The sequence below is a fragment of the Saimiri boliviensis genome, chromosome 19, assembly GCF_048565385.1.
Source record: "Saimiri boliviensis isolate mSaiBol1 chromosome 19, mSaiBol1.pri, whole genome shotgun sequence".
In the NCBI taxonomy this organism is placed as follows: domain Eukaryota; kingdom Metazoa; phylum Chordata; class Mammalia; order Primates; family Cebidae; genus Saimiri; species Saimiri boliviensis.
The window spans coordinates 18,765,818-18,779,367 of record NC_133467.1 but is presented as its reverse complement, the minus strand read 5'-3'; the positions used below and the strand labels follow the sequence as shown (position 1 = coordinate 18,779,367).

The following is a 13,550-nucleotide window of genomic DNA, read 5'->3' as shown; positions in this document are numbered from 1 at the left end:
CTAATTAATCTATAACATTTTGGTCAGAAATTCTTCCAAGCACCTGATCTTATGCTATCATTAATGTCTCTTTTTCATCTGTGTTTCTTGTGCTTGGAGAACAGCATGTCACCATTCACTGTTCAGTTATTCTTCTTGAAGAGTCATGTTACTTTTCATCTTTTTCTTCTCTACATTTAATACAACTGCAAAGAAAGTTTCTTTGCAAGAAAGATTGCCAGCCAGACTGTAGCCCAGGTTGATGGTTTCTGTTTCCTGCCCATGCCCCTTTAGAACAGATTGAGAAATTGGTTTGAAATATAAGAAGTGTTTTCTTCCCTCATGGGGCTTATTATCTAGTTGAGAAGATTAGGTTAATACCCACGAAACTGAAGAGCAAGGCAAGCCAATCCATGTTTATGTACTGAATTAACATCAGTCATTTTAAATTAGCGTTTTAAAGGTGAGCAGAGATGAGCATGGGAGATGTGACTGGACAGATGGTATCTGGGTCCAGACAGAGGATGTTGGGGGGTGGAGAGGAGTTGTAGGCAGTGGGTGGGGGCAGGCAGCAAAGGGTATAGAATCAGCAGAGTTTACCGGAGCCCCAAGGCCCAATAATAGGAAGTCTGGATGCTGAAGTAACCATCTTCAGTCTTCATGAAGTCTTAAAGTTGATTAAAACTGAAAATAATACATACATATTGGTGTGTGCCTGTTAGATAAGGGGCTGGTCACAATTAGCATTTTAGCAGATGGACCACAGGACATTAAGCTCTGGAAACACTGCTTAGAACTTCAAATTAATTATAACTGTAAATGTAGAAACTGCCTTTTTTTTTTTTTTTTTTTTTTTTTTTTTTTTTTTTTTTAGAACATTGAAACCCTTTAGAAACAAATCTTAGGAATAGTCACCTTTGAAAATTATACTCATCCACATCCAGAATACCAGATAAATCCATCCACTCTAAAAATATTAAATGACAGATTCAAACATCAAATTCATATTGTTTCCAATTATACGGCATAACTATATTGGAGTTGATCCTTCCAGCAGGAAGCAAATAATTGCTTTCATATATTGGATATCCATTTCTTCAGATTACTTGTGTGCTGGAAGTAGCAACTTCTTAAAGTTCAGCTCTAGTAGTCTAAAGGAGTTATTTACTTCATTGTGTACATTATGTCTGTTAGAGCATGAAATAGCACCGCCCTGACCCAAAGACTACAAGCAGGTGAATTATACCTTCCAGTGCATGAAATAACATAATTATTTTCTACCTGAAATTTAAGGAAGCTCTGAGAGTACTGGTATATGGAGCACAACCTGCTTAATTAAATTCAGTTACACACTGACTGCATGCCAGGAAGGGAGCTAGGTTCCGTTCCAGATGTTGAGGTCAGGCTAGAGAAGTCTCAGGCAACCCCCTGTGTAACTAGGAAAAAGGAATTCATATAACAAGAATAAATAGGAGGCCATGAGGAGTACTGTATCAGAGGTATGAGAAATTCTTCTGGGAGCCCAGCAGAAGGAGGCATTTTAACTGCAAGACTTCTCTAGAGAAAGAGTAATGGAAAAGGTAGCAAAGCTGGGTCTTGGAGAATTAGAAAGATTCTGAAAGGAGGAGGCAATGGAAAAGGCAGTTGGAGTAGAGAATGAGGGGAGTCATGTTTGCAGAAGGGCCTGGTTCCTGGGATAGTACAACGTAGGGGTGTTGGTGTTCATGGATGAAACGTACTAAGATGTCAGAGAGCCGTGATTGACATTTTTAGAAATTTGCTTTGTATCTATGGGCTTGTTGAGCCAGCACCGTTTTCAAAGCAGGGCATAACATGATTAAGAAACCCTTTGACATCTGCAGTTGCAATTGGCCTCAAAGATGAATTTCAACCTGAAAAACAGAAGATTTTTTTCTTATTGCTTATCTTATTTTGCAGTTATTTAGTCAGTAAGGCTCAGATTAGCCTTCCCTATTACTTTAGAGAGTGGTTTTTCAGGGTACATAATTTCTTAAATTCCTTTTGTCTCACTTTCTTGACAAAATGCATTTTGCTCTCCATTAAGTTATACTGCATCATCTTTGTTCATTATTGTTAAAAGGGGCGCCAATGGAATTCAAATGTTCTTTTATTAGCTGCTAAATTTAGGATATGTATTATAAAATATTGGACTTTTAAATGTGTTCAATCTGAATAAAGACAAGAATTGACCATTTAGCTACACGCAGCTGCCTTTCTGACAGCGTAAGAATACAGATGGCACTGAGTGGGCTCTGAGAGACGCTGATAAACAGAGCACATTTTGAGGGGTTCCCAGAGTTTCTGTGGGATCCCCATAAGTTATAAAAAAGCCCACTAAGAGGATGCAGGACGTTTCAGGGGATTTGGGGTTTATATCTGAAATAACTTGCGCGTGGTGTCCAGTTCCCTTTTACTGGGGTTCTTCTTCCTCAGCACAATGTCCCTTTCTCCCCAGCCTTCGCGGTGCACTGCTCTGCGGGACTCCTTCTCTTGGCACACGCGCTTCTTGGAACTCTTCATTTACCCCTCCAGAGCTTCTCTCCATCTTTCTCAGCCCTGATCTCTTTCCCGGGAGGCTCCCTTGACCTGGAGCTTCCCATTTTGCCAAAGGGGAGCCCCACCCAGAGAGCTGCGGCGTGGAGGATAGTCAGGTCCTCACTGCCTCCCTGGAGGCTGCCTGGGGCTGGCTGTACCCCTTGGCTGAAGGACACTGCTTGCTTGTCTCAAGGTGACCTCTGCACCACTGAGCAGACTGCAGTTCCATGTTTTGGTAACCTCTCACCCACTCCTCTCACCTCTCTGGGGGCTGAAGGATGGTAACGGGTCAACTTCAACTAGACCTGACCACAGTTCCCTTACTGACCAACCTGTGGCTGTCCAGTGCCTGTCCCTGCAGGTGTCCACAGGAACCTGACTGCCTGGAGGGGCTGTTGACTCTAGATGTTTCTTCCTGTCCCCAAGTCTGTTTAAAACTTGCCTTCCTCTGTGACTCATTCCGTCAGTAGTCAAATGCCAAAGTGATACGAGATACAGTATTGGCAATAAATTAATGCCTTCTGAAAATCTCTTTGGAAACAGGTAAGACTTATGCCATAAATAACAGTGACATTTTCATTTTAACAACAGCCTTCAACTAACCTAACAGTGGACATGGTTCAGCGTGGCTTCATGCTGTACCAGAGAAGATTTATCTCCTGTAAAAGGTTTCAACATTTTTTCTCACATTGATCTTCCTACCTTTCCCCTTTTGAAAAGCACTAAAATGAGTCAGAAAAACAGAACACCTGGTATTCGCAGAACTCATTTGAGTTTTCAAGGTGGTTTTGTAAACATTATCTCGATTGATTCCAATTCTGTAAAGTACATAAAGTGGGCGTATTGCTCCACTTTACAGATAAGTAAACTAAGGCTCAATCCTATTGATAACAAGCCATAAAGTTGGTAGTGAATAAGTGCTCTGAGGGTAATGTATGCTGTCTCTGAAAAATTCACAGCGTAAAAAGGAATCCAGCTCACTTCTTCTTTAGTTTGTTTTTCTCATAGGAGTGTTGGAAAAATACAGTGACATTTAAAAATATAATAGAAGTGCAGGCTTATTTAATTATTTAGCTTTATTTCTCAGGAAGAATATGTTCTCTGATTTTTTTTTTTTTTAAAGTGTCAGCCTTCACTTTCTCTACTCTCTGGACAGTTATTGTTGCTTTAGTGAGCAGCTCACGGAGGTGAAGGTGTGGGAGTGCACCAACATTGACTCCAAGAAGCAGAGCTGGACATGGGTTGAGTCTGCAGCTGAGAGCGAGACTAGAGTGAGTGAAGCCAAAGCCAGTTCACTGCAGAGGGAGACCTTGCTGTTTCTCTCTATGAATTTATTCAGCCATCCTCTTTCTCCAGGACTGGATCACCAGGCCCCAAGAGGTGCTCAGATTTCCCTAGCAACAACTTAAAACTTGATTCTTTCCTTGAAGTTCTTAATAGGAAAACCTATTTCTTTGATCCTAGTTTGCATTATCAAACAGGATTGCTGCAGGGAAATCATTAAAAAAGCGTTGCCCCCTGCTGAGCAAGACCCTAGTACCGTTCGCTAAATAGAAACCCCAAAGCAGGTGAGCTATTTCCCAAAAGAATGGTTCTGATCATTTTCCATGTCATATCCATCAGAGGTTGTTAGAAGATAATTATGAGATAGGCAGTGATGTGTCTTGCTACCATTCTGGAATATTATACCTTCTTTAGTCTAGATGCACAAAGATGTCTAGAATGACACAAACTTTTGATTTGTAAAAGGAGTCCACAGTATCAAGTCAACCAGGAATATTTATTGCCTTTCTCCAAAAGATCTCTGGGTTCTTCCTAGATGACCAAAAACATGAGACTGGTGGCTGGGTTTACCCAAACCAGCTGCATTTGATTGGGAAGGGAAAATCCCACCACCTTCAGGCTAAGCTGATCAGATATGACTATGTGCCCTGGAGCTTGTGCATTCTGTCCCATCCCAATTAGCATGCAGAATTGCACTGTGAAGGAAAGGAAAGGAAGGGCTTTCTTAGATTGACATGTACATAGTCCAGGCACATGCCAACCAGTCCTCTAAGGGTTTTATACATTACCTTATTTTGTTCTCACTGCTGTCATACAGACTGTCATTACTGTCCCATTTTACAGATGCAGAAATGGAAGAAATTGAGGCACAGAGTGGTTAAGCGACTTGTCTAAAAGTCACAAAGCATTTAGGTGAGGGCACCAAGATTCAATGTTAGGCAGCCTGATTCCATAGCCTTTGAATGTCAAGAGCTGTATGCAGTTGATTGGGAAGCCTTCTTATGAGAAAGAATTTGTGACAATTATCTCCCTCTCTGAGCTCCAGCAGAACTTGTTTATATACTTATCACAATAGTTATCTGCAGAGCTGTTTCTTTCCCCTCCGAGGGTCCCTAGAGGGCAGAGTCTACAATCTAGTTATCTTTTATTGCAGCATTCAGCATAAAGCCCAGAGTCTAACAGGTCCTCTCTCTCTCTTTCAATACATATACCCACACATGTGATGTGGTTCTAGCCATCCTTTCCTACTCAAGTGTCCTGCATATTTCCATGAATTGGTCTTTCCTGCTTCCAAAGTTTCTGGAATTTTTGTCTCTGCAGTGCTGTCTGGGAGAACTGCTGCTGGTAGTGTGTGGGGTGGCCCCAGAGGGCTGGGACCCACTGTCATGCTAGCGGTCGGCACAGTTTATTGTTTGGGTAACAGCTGTCCTGCCTACTCACTTTGCAGCCCCTCTCACTTATGGCTCCAGGATTACAGGTCTTCCTCCACCCCAGTTTCTCTTGATTACAGCTGCCTATTACATTGTTTCTTATTATTGACCTTGGTACCTGTCAGACCATCCATACCCCCTAATTGTCTTTCTCTGCCACACGTCCTTCTTTACTGAGAAGCTGGCTTCCCAGATTACACAGGCCCTTTCAGTCTCTCAGACGTGCTTGCTTCTCAGAAATGGAGTGATCTTTGGCCTTCTTTGCCCTTGGACTTGAAGAAATGGTTGGCTGTGAGCTGGGTCATAGGTGCTCCCTTCCAGGGGTCTTCGTCAGGGAGATTCTAGAGAAGGGTCATTGCCTGGTGAGCAGGCCATCTACTTTGGAGACACAACACCTATCTGTCTCTCATGCCACTTCCATTCATGGGCTTTATGAGCTTGAGCAAGTCTTGTGACTGCTCCAAATCTCAGTTTTCAGATCTGTGAAGTGAGGACTATTTATAGTGAGAATGAAGTATATGCAAAAACATTTCATAAGCTACAAAGTGGCACCTAATTGATGGGAAGATATCAGCATTGTTAACACATCAGATATGAAGCAGCACACAGTGTCTATTTCTTCATGGGCCAGAGTTCATGATGGGCCATCCAGCTGTGGGGTCATTTTCCTCCTCCATTTTCCTGAACCTCAGCCTTAGTGGGGGTGCAAAGGGGAGGGTGCGTCATCACTGGGTGCTAAATTAAGTGCTGAATTGAGCAGAATTGGGGATGCTTGGGTGACTCTGAGTGGCAAATCCCATGGTGGCATTTGTTGTACCTCTTCTCAACCCAGGGTATAGATGAGGATCATTGCTTCACGCAGATAATCAGTTAACTCTCAGGGAATGGTCAACCCTACTTCCAGAGTGGGGCTGACTAGGATTTGAATTGAGACCTCAATCCCCTAGGAATTGTGAGGATTCCTAAATTATTCCTTGGTTGTTCCTGTGCTGTGTGGTCCCTGAAACTGGGCCCTAAGAAACCAGAGGGAAACCAGGGGTTGGAACAATTCACCTGAATATAGCAGCTGGACCTGAGGCTTCAGAGGCAAGCATCACGGTCCAAGGTCAAGGCAGGCTGGCCTGAGCTGGGCTGCAGCATGGGGCTGGGGGACTAGGGTAGATAAAGCCACATAAGAGGGTGCAGCTAGGGTCAGCTGAAACTTACATAGCTGGAATAGCACCACTAGGGTCAGAGGCAGAAGGAGAGGAGGCACTTAACAGAACCAGGTGTGAATCCCACGAGTTCCAGGGGTCTGGATGTGAGTATACCAGCCAAAAGCTATAAAAGCTATGGGCCTTGAGGGTTAGACTCCCTGCACCAATGGCCTAAAGCCAAATTAGTAAGTCTTTATTGAAACAAAGTTGTTTTTTTTTTCTGATTAGAAAATCAACACATATATATTATAGAATAACTAGAACATACAGAAAGATTGTATTTTTAATTACTGATTTTGGTGGGGTTTTTTTTCCCATTTTTAAAATCTGTATTATTTACCATAATTGAGATTACACCCTATTCAGAATGAATACTTTAAACCACAAGTTTCTCAGCCTTGTTGCCTCTGGGGAAGCACTGCCCAGTGACTCTGCCCGGATTCGAGCAGGCCCGGAAGGCAGGTCTAAGGTTGACTTGGATCTGGGTGGGAAGCTGGGCTGCCTTGTCAAGCGGGTCAGACACGTCCAGGCAGTGGCGGGAGCTGGGCATTTCCTGGCAAGGGACCAGCTGTGTTTTCCCCTCCACCCTGGCACCAAGCACATATCTCTGTCAGTGGTGAAGCCTTGGTAAGCGTTGACAGGGTGACCAGCTTCCTCTCCATTAACGGGTGTTGGGAATTGTGTCTGAACCCCACAGCTGTTGTAGGGGCATTTTGTTTGGTCCTAATCAGAATAATGAACCCTAACTCTGTGGTTTCTGACCAATCTGAGTAGCAGGGCCCTTGGGCCTGAGGATCTGAAGCTCTGGGGAAGAGAAAAGTCAGCAAGGATGGGAGTGACTGGACTGGAGGCCGAGCAGACAGGCCACATGGGGATGCAGGACACCTGCTTCCCATTCTCCACCCAGCACCGGCTAGTCGCCGCCAGGGTAGCTGAAGCTTCAAAGGGGGCTGGAAGCGACAGTGGCCAAGTGTGAATGGAGTACAGTAACCACTGGCTTCGGTCTGGAGCACGTGCTCAGAAAGAGCTTCAGGTACTTGGAAACTAAGCAAGAAATATCAAGCTGAAGACCCTGGAGGGTGACTCAAGCCAGAGGGCTCTAGGAATGTTGCATCTGTCAGTAGACCTGGGGGGCCAGGGGAGGATGGGTTCTTGCCCTCCAGAGAGATTCTGGGAGTAATTCTCACCCCGAGCACTACAAGCAGACCTCAGGCCTGAGATTTGTGGATGTTATTTTGGGCTCATGGAACCATGGTCGAAGAGACCTTATATTAAGAATACTTGCAGTAGAAGACAAGATGGTGCCATAGGTGTGGAGCTTGGGAATCCTACAGCTTTGGAATCTAGTCTGAGTGTACTGGCCCTGCCACTGTGTGCAAGCAGTGTCTTTTCTCTGAGCCTCTGTTTTCTCATCTGTAACATGCAAATACTTATTTACGACATTGATCTCCTGGGTGGTTTTAAGCATTTAATACATAATATATATTAAGTATATAATATATATTAAGTATTTAATATACAGCCCAGCACAAAATAAGTGCTCTAAAAAAAGCATTAGCCTGACTGATAGTGTTTTCCGAGGTGCCACGTGGAACACAAGCTGAATGAGCTCTTCCCATCATGGGTGTTTTGATGCAACTCTCCTGGGTAATTCATGAGCATGGGATGGAATTGGTTTTTATCAAAATCTGTGACATCAGTTCCTGGAGCAGTGTCCTCCGAAGCTGAGAAAATGGCCTTCACTGATCACTACCGAGCAGGGTAAAACTGCATCTGGGAGCAGTGGGATCTGTTTGCACCCTTACCCCCACACACTGCCCACCGTCACTGTACCTGAATTTGCAGAATAGCATTTTTTTTTTCAACATTTTCATAGACTGGGCCTGTGGACATAGGGTCCATCAGGCCCTTCTTCTCTCAGCAGTGAGTAAGGTGAAAAACAATGCTGAGAGTTCCAGGGCATTATTGGGGTTAAACAGTTATCACGATGCAGGAAGCCATAGCTTCCATGGTGCCTACAGCCTTGCGTCATTGGGGTAAGGTCAGGACTACTGCCCTGGGTGGGCCTCAGTCTCTGCCACCTGTAAGGCCAGGTTTCTTTAGACCACGGCTTGCCTCTGTGCTGTTGTTGGGTCCTAAATCAACCTAGAGCTGGGCCTTTGGCTGCCAGAGGAAGCTTTAACGGGAGCCTGCTGAGGTCACGGAGACTCACCCTCCAGTAGAGTGCAGCATTTGTATTCTTCTAATTTAGTTACCTCAAAGGATGAAGCATTTGGAGTGGTAGATTCCCTGAGTAGTCTGGCGAAGACACTTTTCTGGCCACACAAGGATGTGCTGAAGGAAGAAGCGCATCTCTACGGATAATATTAGCAACATGGGGTGAGGTCTAATTGGCCTTTGAGGGGTGTTGCTTCTTGCTCCTGGGATAGGATACTGTGTTTGCTCCCGTGCCTGCATCTACCAGGGACGCAGTAGCCACTGGGGTTCACGGTTGGTGCAGCCGCTGCTTCCCATGACAGCCTCTGCACTCTTAGGACTCACAGGGCTGGATGAGGAGGCAGTGAAGCTGCCCTTCTCTCCTCCTTTACTGCAACCTCAGGAGAGCGTGCAGAGTTTCCATGGGCAGAACTTGAAAGTGACAGCACTGACCTGATGCATCTCTGAATCTCCCTAGTCAGATAGAAATCATAGCCTTTGTTGTTTATGCCAGGACATGGTGGCTCGAGGAAGTCCTGTCTCATCATGGCCAATTTAGAAAAGGGATGTTCAAGCACTTCTACTCTATTGACCATAAAAATGCATTTTACTTTGTCACCTAATACCTAATACAGCTATAATTATTGTCTAATATGTGTATTTGTGTGTGTGTATATATATACACACATATGTATGTGTATATAGCTGTATGTGAAACCAGAGTTTCACAGAAGAGTATTTACCTTTACTAAATGCCATGCATTCTAGAATCTTCTGATCCCTAATCAGACACATTCTCCATTGTACCACGGGCCTGCACAATGCCATGCATTCTAATCTAATTTATTTGTTCTATTCTCCTGAAAAAAAAAAAAAAAAAAAAAAAAACAAAACACAAGTTGTCACCCACTAAATAGGTTTTGTGATCTACCCACAACCCACAACTCACCAATCATTTCTCCAGAGCAGCGCTGTCCAATGACTATACAGTACAAGCCACTGAGTGTGAGCCATGTATGTGATTTTAAATTCTCCAGTAGCTGCACTAAGGAGGTAAAAGCAAGCAGATAAAAGGGATTTTGACAATATATTTTATATTGCCAAAAAATTTTTATATAGCTAAAATATTATGTTGACATGGACTCCTTATAAAAATTATGAGTGATGTATTCTGCTTTTTTTATACTAAGTCTTTGAAATATGGTATTCTTACACTGGTTGAAATACATTCTTTGAAATATGTATTCTTATACTCATAGCACAGAATTAGGTATATTTCAGTGCTCAGTGTCCATGTGGCTGGTGGCTACAGTGTTGGGCAGGGCAGCTTTAGACACTAGTTCAGGAAGAAGAACCAAGAGTTTCTCATGGTCTTTACATGGTCTTTACAGGCAGCATGTTTCCTTCCTTTCTTCCCTCCCTCCCTCCCTCCCTCCCTTCCTCCCTCGTTCCCTCCTTCTCTCCCTCCCTCCCTCCCTCGTTCCCTCCTTCCCTCCCTCCCTCCCTCCCTCCCTCCCTCCCTCCCTCCCTCCTTCCCTCCTTCCTTCCTTCCATTCATTTCCCAGGCACTTCTGCCCCAGCACCAAAAAATGCAATACAGCAGAATGGATTTGGGATTGGTGTCTGGATTTTTACATGAAAATTCTATCTTTTTTGTAACTTTGGGAAACAGTTGAGGGGCAAGTTAAGAAGACAGGCATTCTACTTCTTTAACCTCAAGATGTGTAAGTTAGTGAATTCAGCAAACAATTATTGTGTAGCTATTGTACATCAGCAGTAAACCAGTGCCTTGACATCTCAGGGATTTAGGGGGAAACTTTTTCATCAGAGCTAGAAGCAAATTTGGTTAGGGCTTGTCCCTCTTTGTCCTTAATGGTCTTTTAATTCTTGCTCCATTAGAGGCTATGTATCCCTCTATGCCGGGCGTCCCCAAACTTTTTACACAGGGGGCCAGTTCACTGTCCATCAGACCGTTGGAGGGCCACCACATACTGTGCTCCTCTCACTGACCACCAATGAAAGAGGTGCCCCTTCCTGAAGTGCGGCGGGGGGGCCTGATAAATGGCCTCAGGGGGCCGCATGCGGTCCGCGGGCCGTAGTTTGGGGACGCCTGCTCTGTGCCTACTGCTGACTAGCATCTCCTACTCATGGTGTAAGTCTGGTGAGACGTGGCTGAGGGAACTGATGTAAACTACCATGGCTGTGTTTCAAATCCCGCTAAGTTTACTATTGTTAATGATGACAGGACTTGCAGCTGACGTTTACATAAGGCTTTAACATTAAAACTTGCTTCCCTCCCTGGGGAGAAATGACAGATACAGGTGAGGGGACAGAAGGCAGCAAACCACACTGCCAAGTGTGTACCTATGCAACAATCTTGCATGTTCATCACATGTACCCCAAAACCTAAAATGCAATAAAAAAAAAAGATTAAAAAAAAAACTTGCTTAAAAACATATCATTTAATTTAATTTTCCAAGCAACCCTGGAAGTCGAAGTTATTGTCATCTTCATATTATATATGAGGAAATTAAGGCTTAAGGATGCTAAGTAAATTGTTCAAGATTACACATTTGTTCAAACAAACATGTTTTTTGAGCACCTACCTGGCATAATATGGTATGTTGGCCATATAACATGGAATATTATATTCAACCAATATTTCCGCTATTGGTTGAATTCAGACTCAAATGCAAATCTCTTTAGTTTGAATTTCAAGGCTTTTTCCCCCATGCTGCACGATTCTCATTTTATGTAAGTGGAAATGCTCACCAACTATTCTTTGTTTATTCTTGGTTTGCCTTGACTCATCTGTCTGTCATCTATCACTTACTTAAACAACTAATTGGATATCCAGGGATAGAGTCTATCCTGTTTTCTTCATTCAGGGACGCCCTTTAAACTCATTTGGGACTTGAAAAACTAGGCCGTCTTTCCTTGGGGTTTGAGTGTTCTAATTATACATTTGGTCCAAATAAAGCAGACATCTGAGGCCAGGGTTTAAGAGTCTCATTCTTCAATTTTATAGCTCAGTCCTCAGAAGGATGTTCTCATGGTGCTCTAGAACATCCTGTAATCTGAGTTGTGACCAGAAGCTAAGCAAAGGGAGAAAAAAGTATTGGTAGGGAGTTCCTTGTATCAAATAAATTAAAGAATCATAGAATTAAACAGCACAAGATTTCTTCACAGAAAAATTTTTCAGAACTTTTAACATGCAAACATGATTTGTGAATCATTAAGATATAGATGTATATGGAAATATAGATTTAGAATTGATATGTAGATAAAGATACAGATGATAAATATAGATAAATATAGAAACGGGAAGCAGCATCAAGTGGTAGTGGAAAGAACAGATTCTAAATCTGTACTGCCAGAGTGAATCCTGACTCTAGCAGTTGCTCTCTTGTTTCAGTTTCCTCATCTGTGAAACAGACAAAGTAGAGCTGTGAGGATTAATTTAATACCTGCAAAGCATTTAGAACAGAACCTAGGACATGATCAGTGCTCAGTAGCTACTAGATGAAAATATTAGCCATCTAGCTGAATTTGGCATGCAGAGAATCCTGACTGTAAGACCAAAGAGCCTTTTTAAAAATAGCATCTTATGAGATTAGCATTATATGAAACACTCTTTGTGATGTGCTTCCCAAGGAGGTAGAGTGCAGGTTGAAATAGGTGGGGAAACTGGGTGGGGTCTGGAATACGGAAGAAGAGTTTTGTATAACGTCACTGATGGAGGAAGGATGTTTTCTCTGGAGGAACTTGATCCTTGCCATTGTAGTCTCATCGCCGAGAAGGCACAGTTTGGTAGCCCAAGAGCCCAGCAGCCCAGGGATAGCAAATAAGTGATATGTGTGTCTTTACTGTGTGTATTTGCTTTTGACTTTTTCCTCATGACAGACATTGCTAACTGATCACAGCACACTCTCCTGGCAACTTTCTCATAGCCCATTGTGCAACTCTACAAAAATGATGGAATGTGAGATAGAACCCACTTTATATCCTTGGGTCCGTTACCTTTGGTGGTGAAAAAAGTGGCAGTACTTCACCACAACTGGTTGCTGAAACCCCAGCATATTGCTTGAACCACAAATTCTACTACACCAACAAATGTTCAGCCAACTTTGTTTAGAGTTGGCTCTGCTTAGAGCCTGAGGAAGTTAATTAATGGCCAAAGCCGTAGTGGCCATAGTAATAGTAAAAGTGAGAAAGAAATTGGTGGGCAGGTTGCTGAATGGTAACCTGGACGACTCTTAGGAATTAACTCCCTTAGAAGGAATTAAGTCAGGAGTCCCGAAGTCAGAATTAGATAAAAGTCTAAAAGAGAACATTTGTTTTTTCGTATTGCAGACTAGGAAGATCATTCTGGTAGCTGAGATCATGTTATATCCAGGAATATTTCCCACTACTCCCACTCCCATCTCCATGTACTTTCAATGAGTACAGACTCCAAGTCATGGAATCAGAGAGCAGAATTTAGAGATCATCTGATGCCTTTTGATTTGACAGGTGAGGGAAACCAATTCTTAGTGATGGAGCTGAGATTAGAATGTAGGGCTCCTGACTCCTGGTTCCATGCCCCTTCCACTGTAGAATCTTCCTCCTTCGGTGCTGGCTGATACTGCTCCTTCACATCCAAAGAGAACCATATCCTTCATTGAAATCTTTTTTTTTCTCTGCTTTCCTCTCACTGTCTTTAGATAATACTTGTTTGGATCTACCATATAAAGAACAGGGCCCAGGGAAACATCATTACTTAAGGGAAAATTATTACTGCAATAATGGGTTGTTATATATTTTGTAGTAAAAAATATAATTTTCTATGGGAAGGAAAATTTTGTTTTAACTATGACAAGTATTTTGGAGTTTCTCTGGAGTCCAATTTGGGCATCTTATGTTGCACGTA

At 43.0% G+C, this 13,550-nt stretch overlaps 1 protein-coding gene and 1 long non-coding RNA gene across 16 annotated transcripts in view; one reads left to right on the top strand and one right to left on the bottom strand.

Annotated features, from left to right (window-relative positions):
• The window catches only part of TNR (tenascin R), a 416,610-nt gene that overhangs the window by 95,531 nt on the left and 307,529 nt on the right, over nt 1-13,550 (bottom strand). The window contains exon 1 of one of the 4 annotated variants that reach the window (XM_074390180.1): nt 9,591-9,945. The exons of the other annotated variants lie outside the window; for them this stretch is intronic. The gene's annotated coding sequence lies outside the window, so the exon portion shown is untranslated. Of the gene's footprint in view, nt 1-9,590; nt 9,946-13,550 lie in introns of those variants that run through there. 4 annotated transcript variants of the gene reach the window in all.
• The window catches only part of LOC104650938 (uncharacterized), a 224,068-nt gene that overhangs the window by 192,764 nt on the left and 17,754 nt on the right, over nt 1-13,550 (top strand). The window lies entirely within an intron of this gene.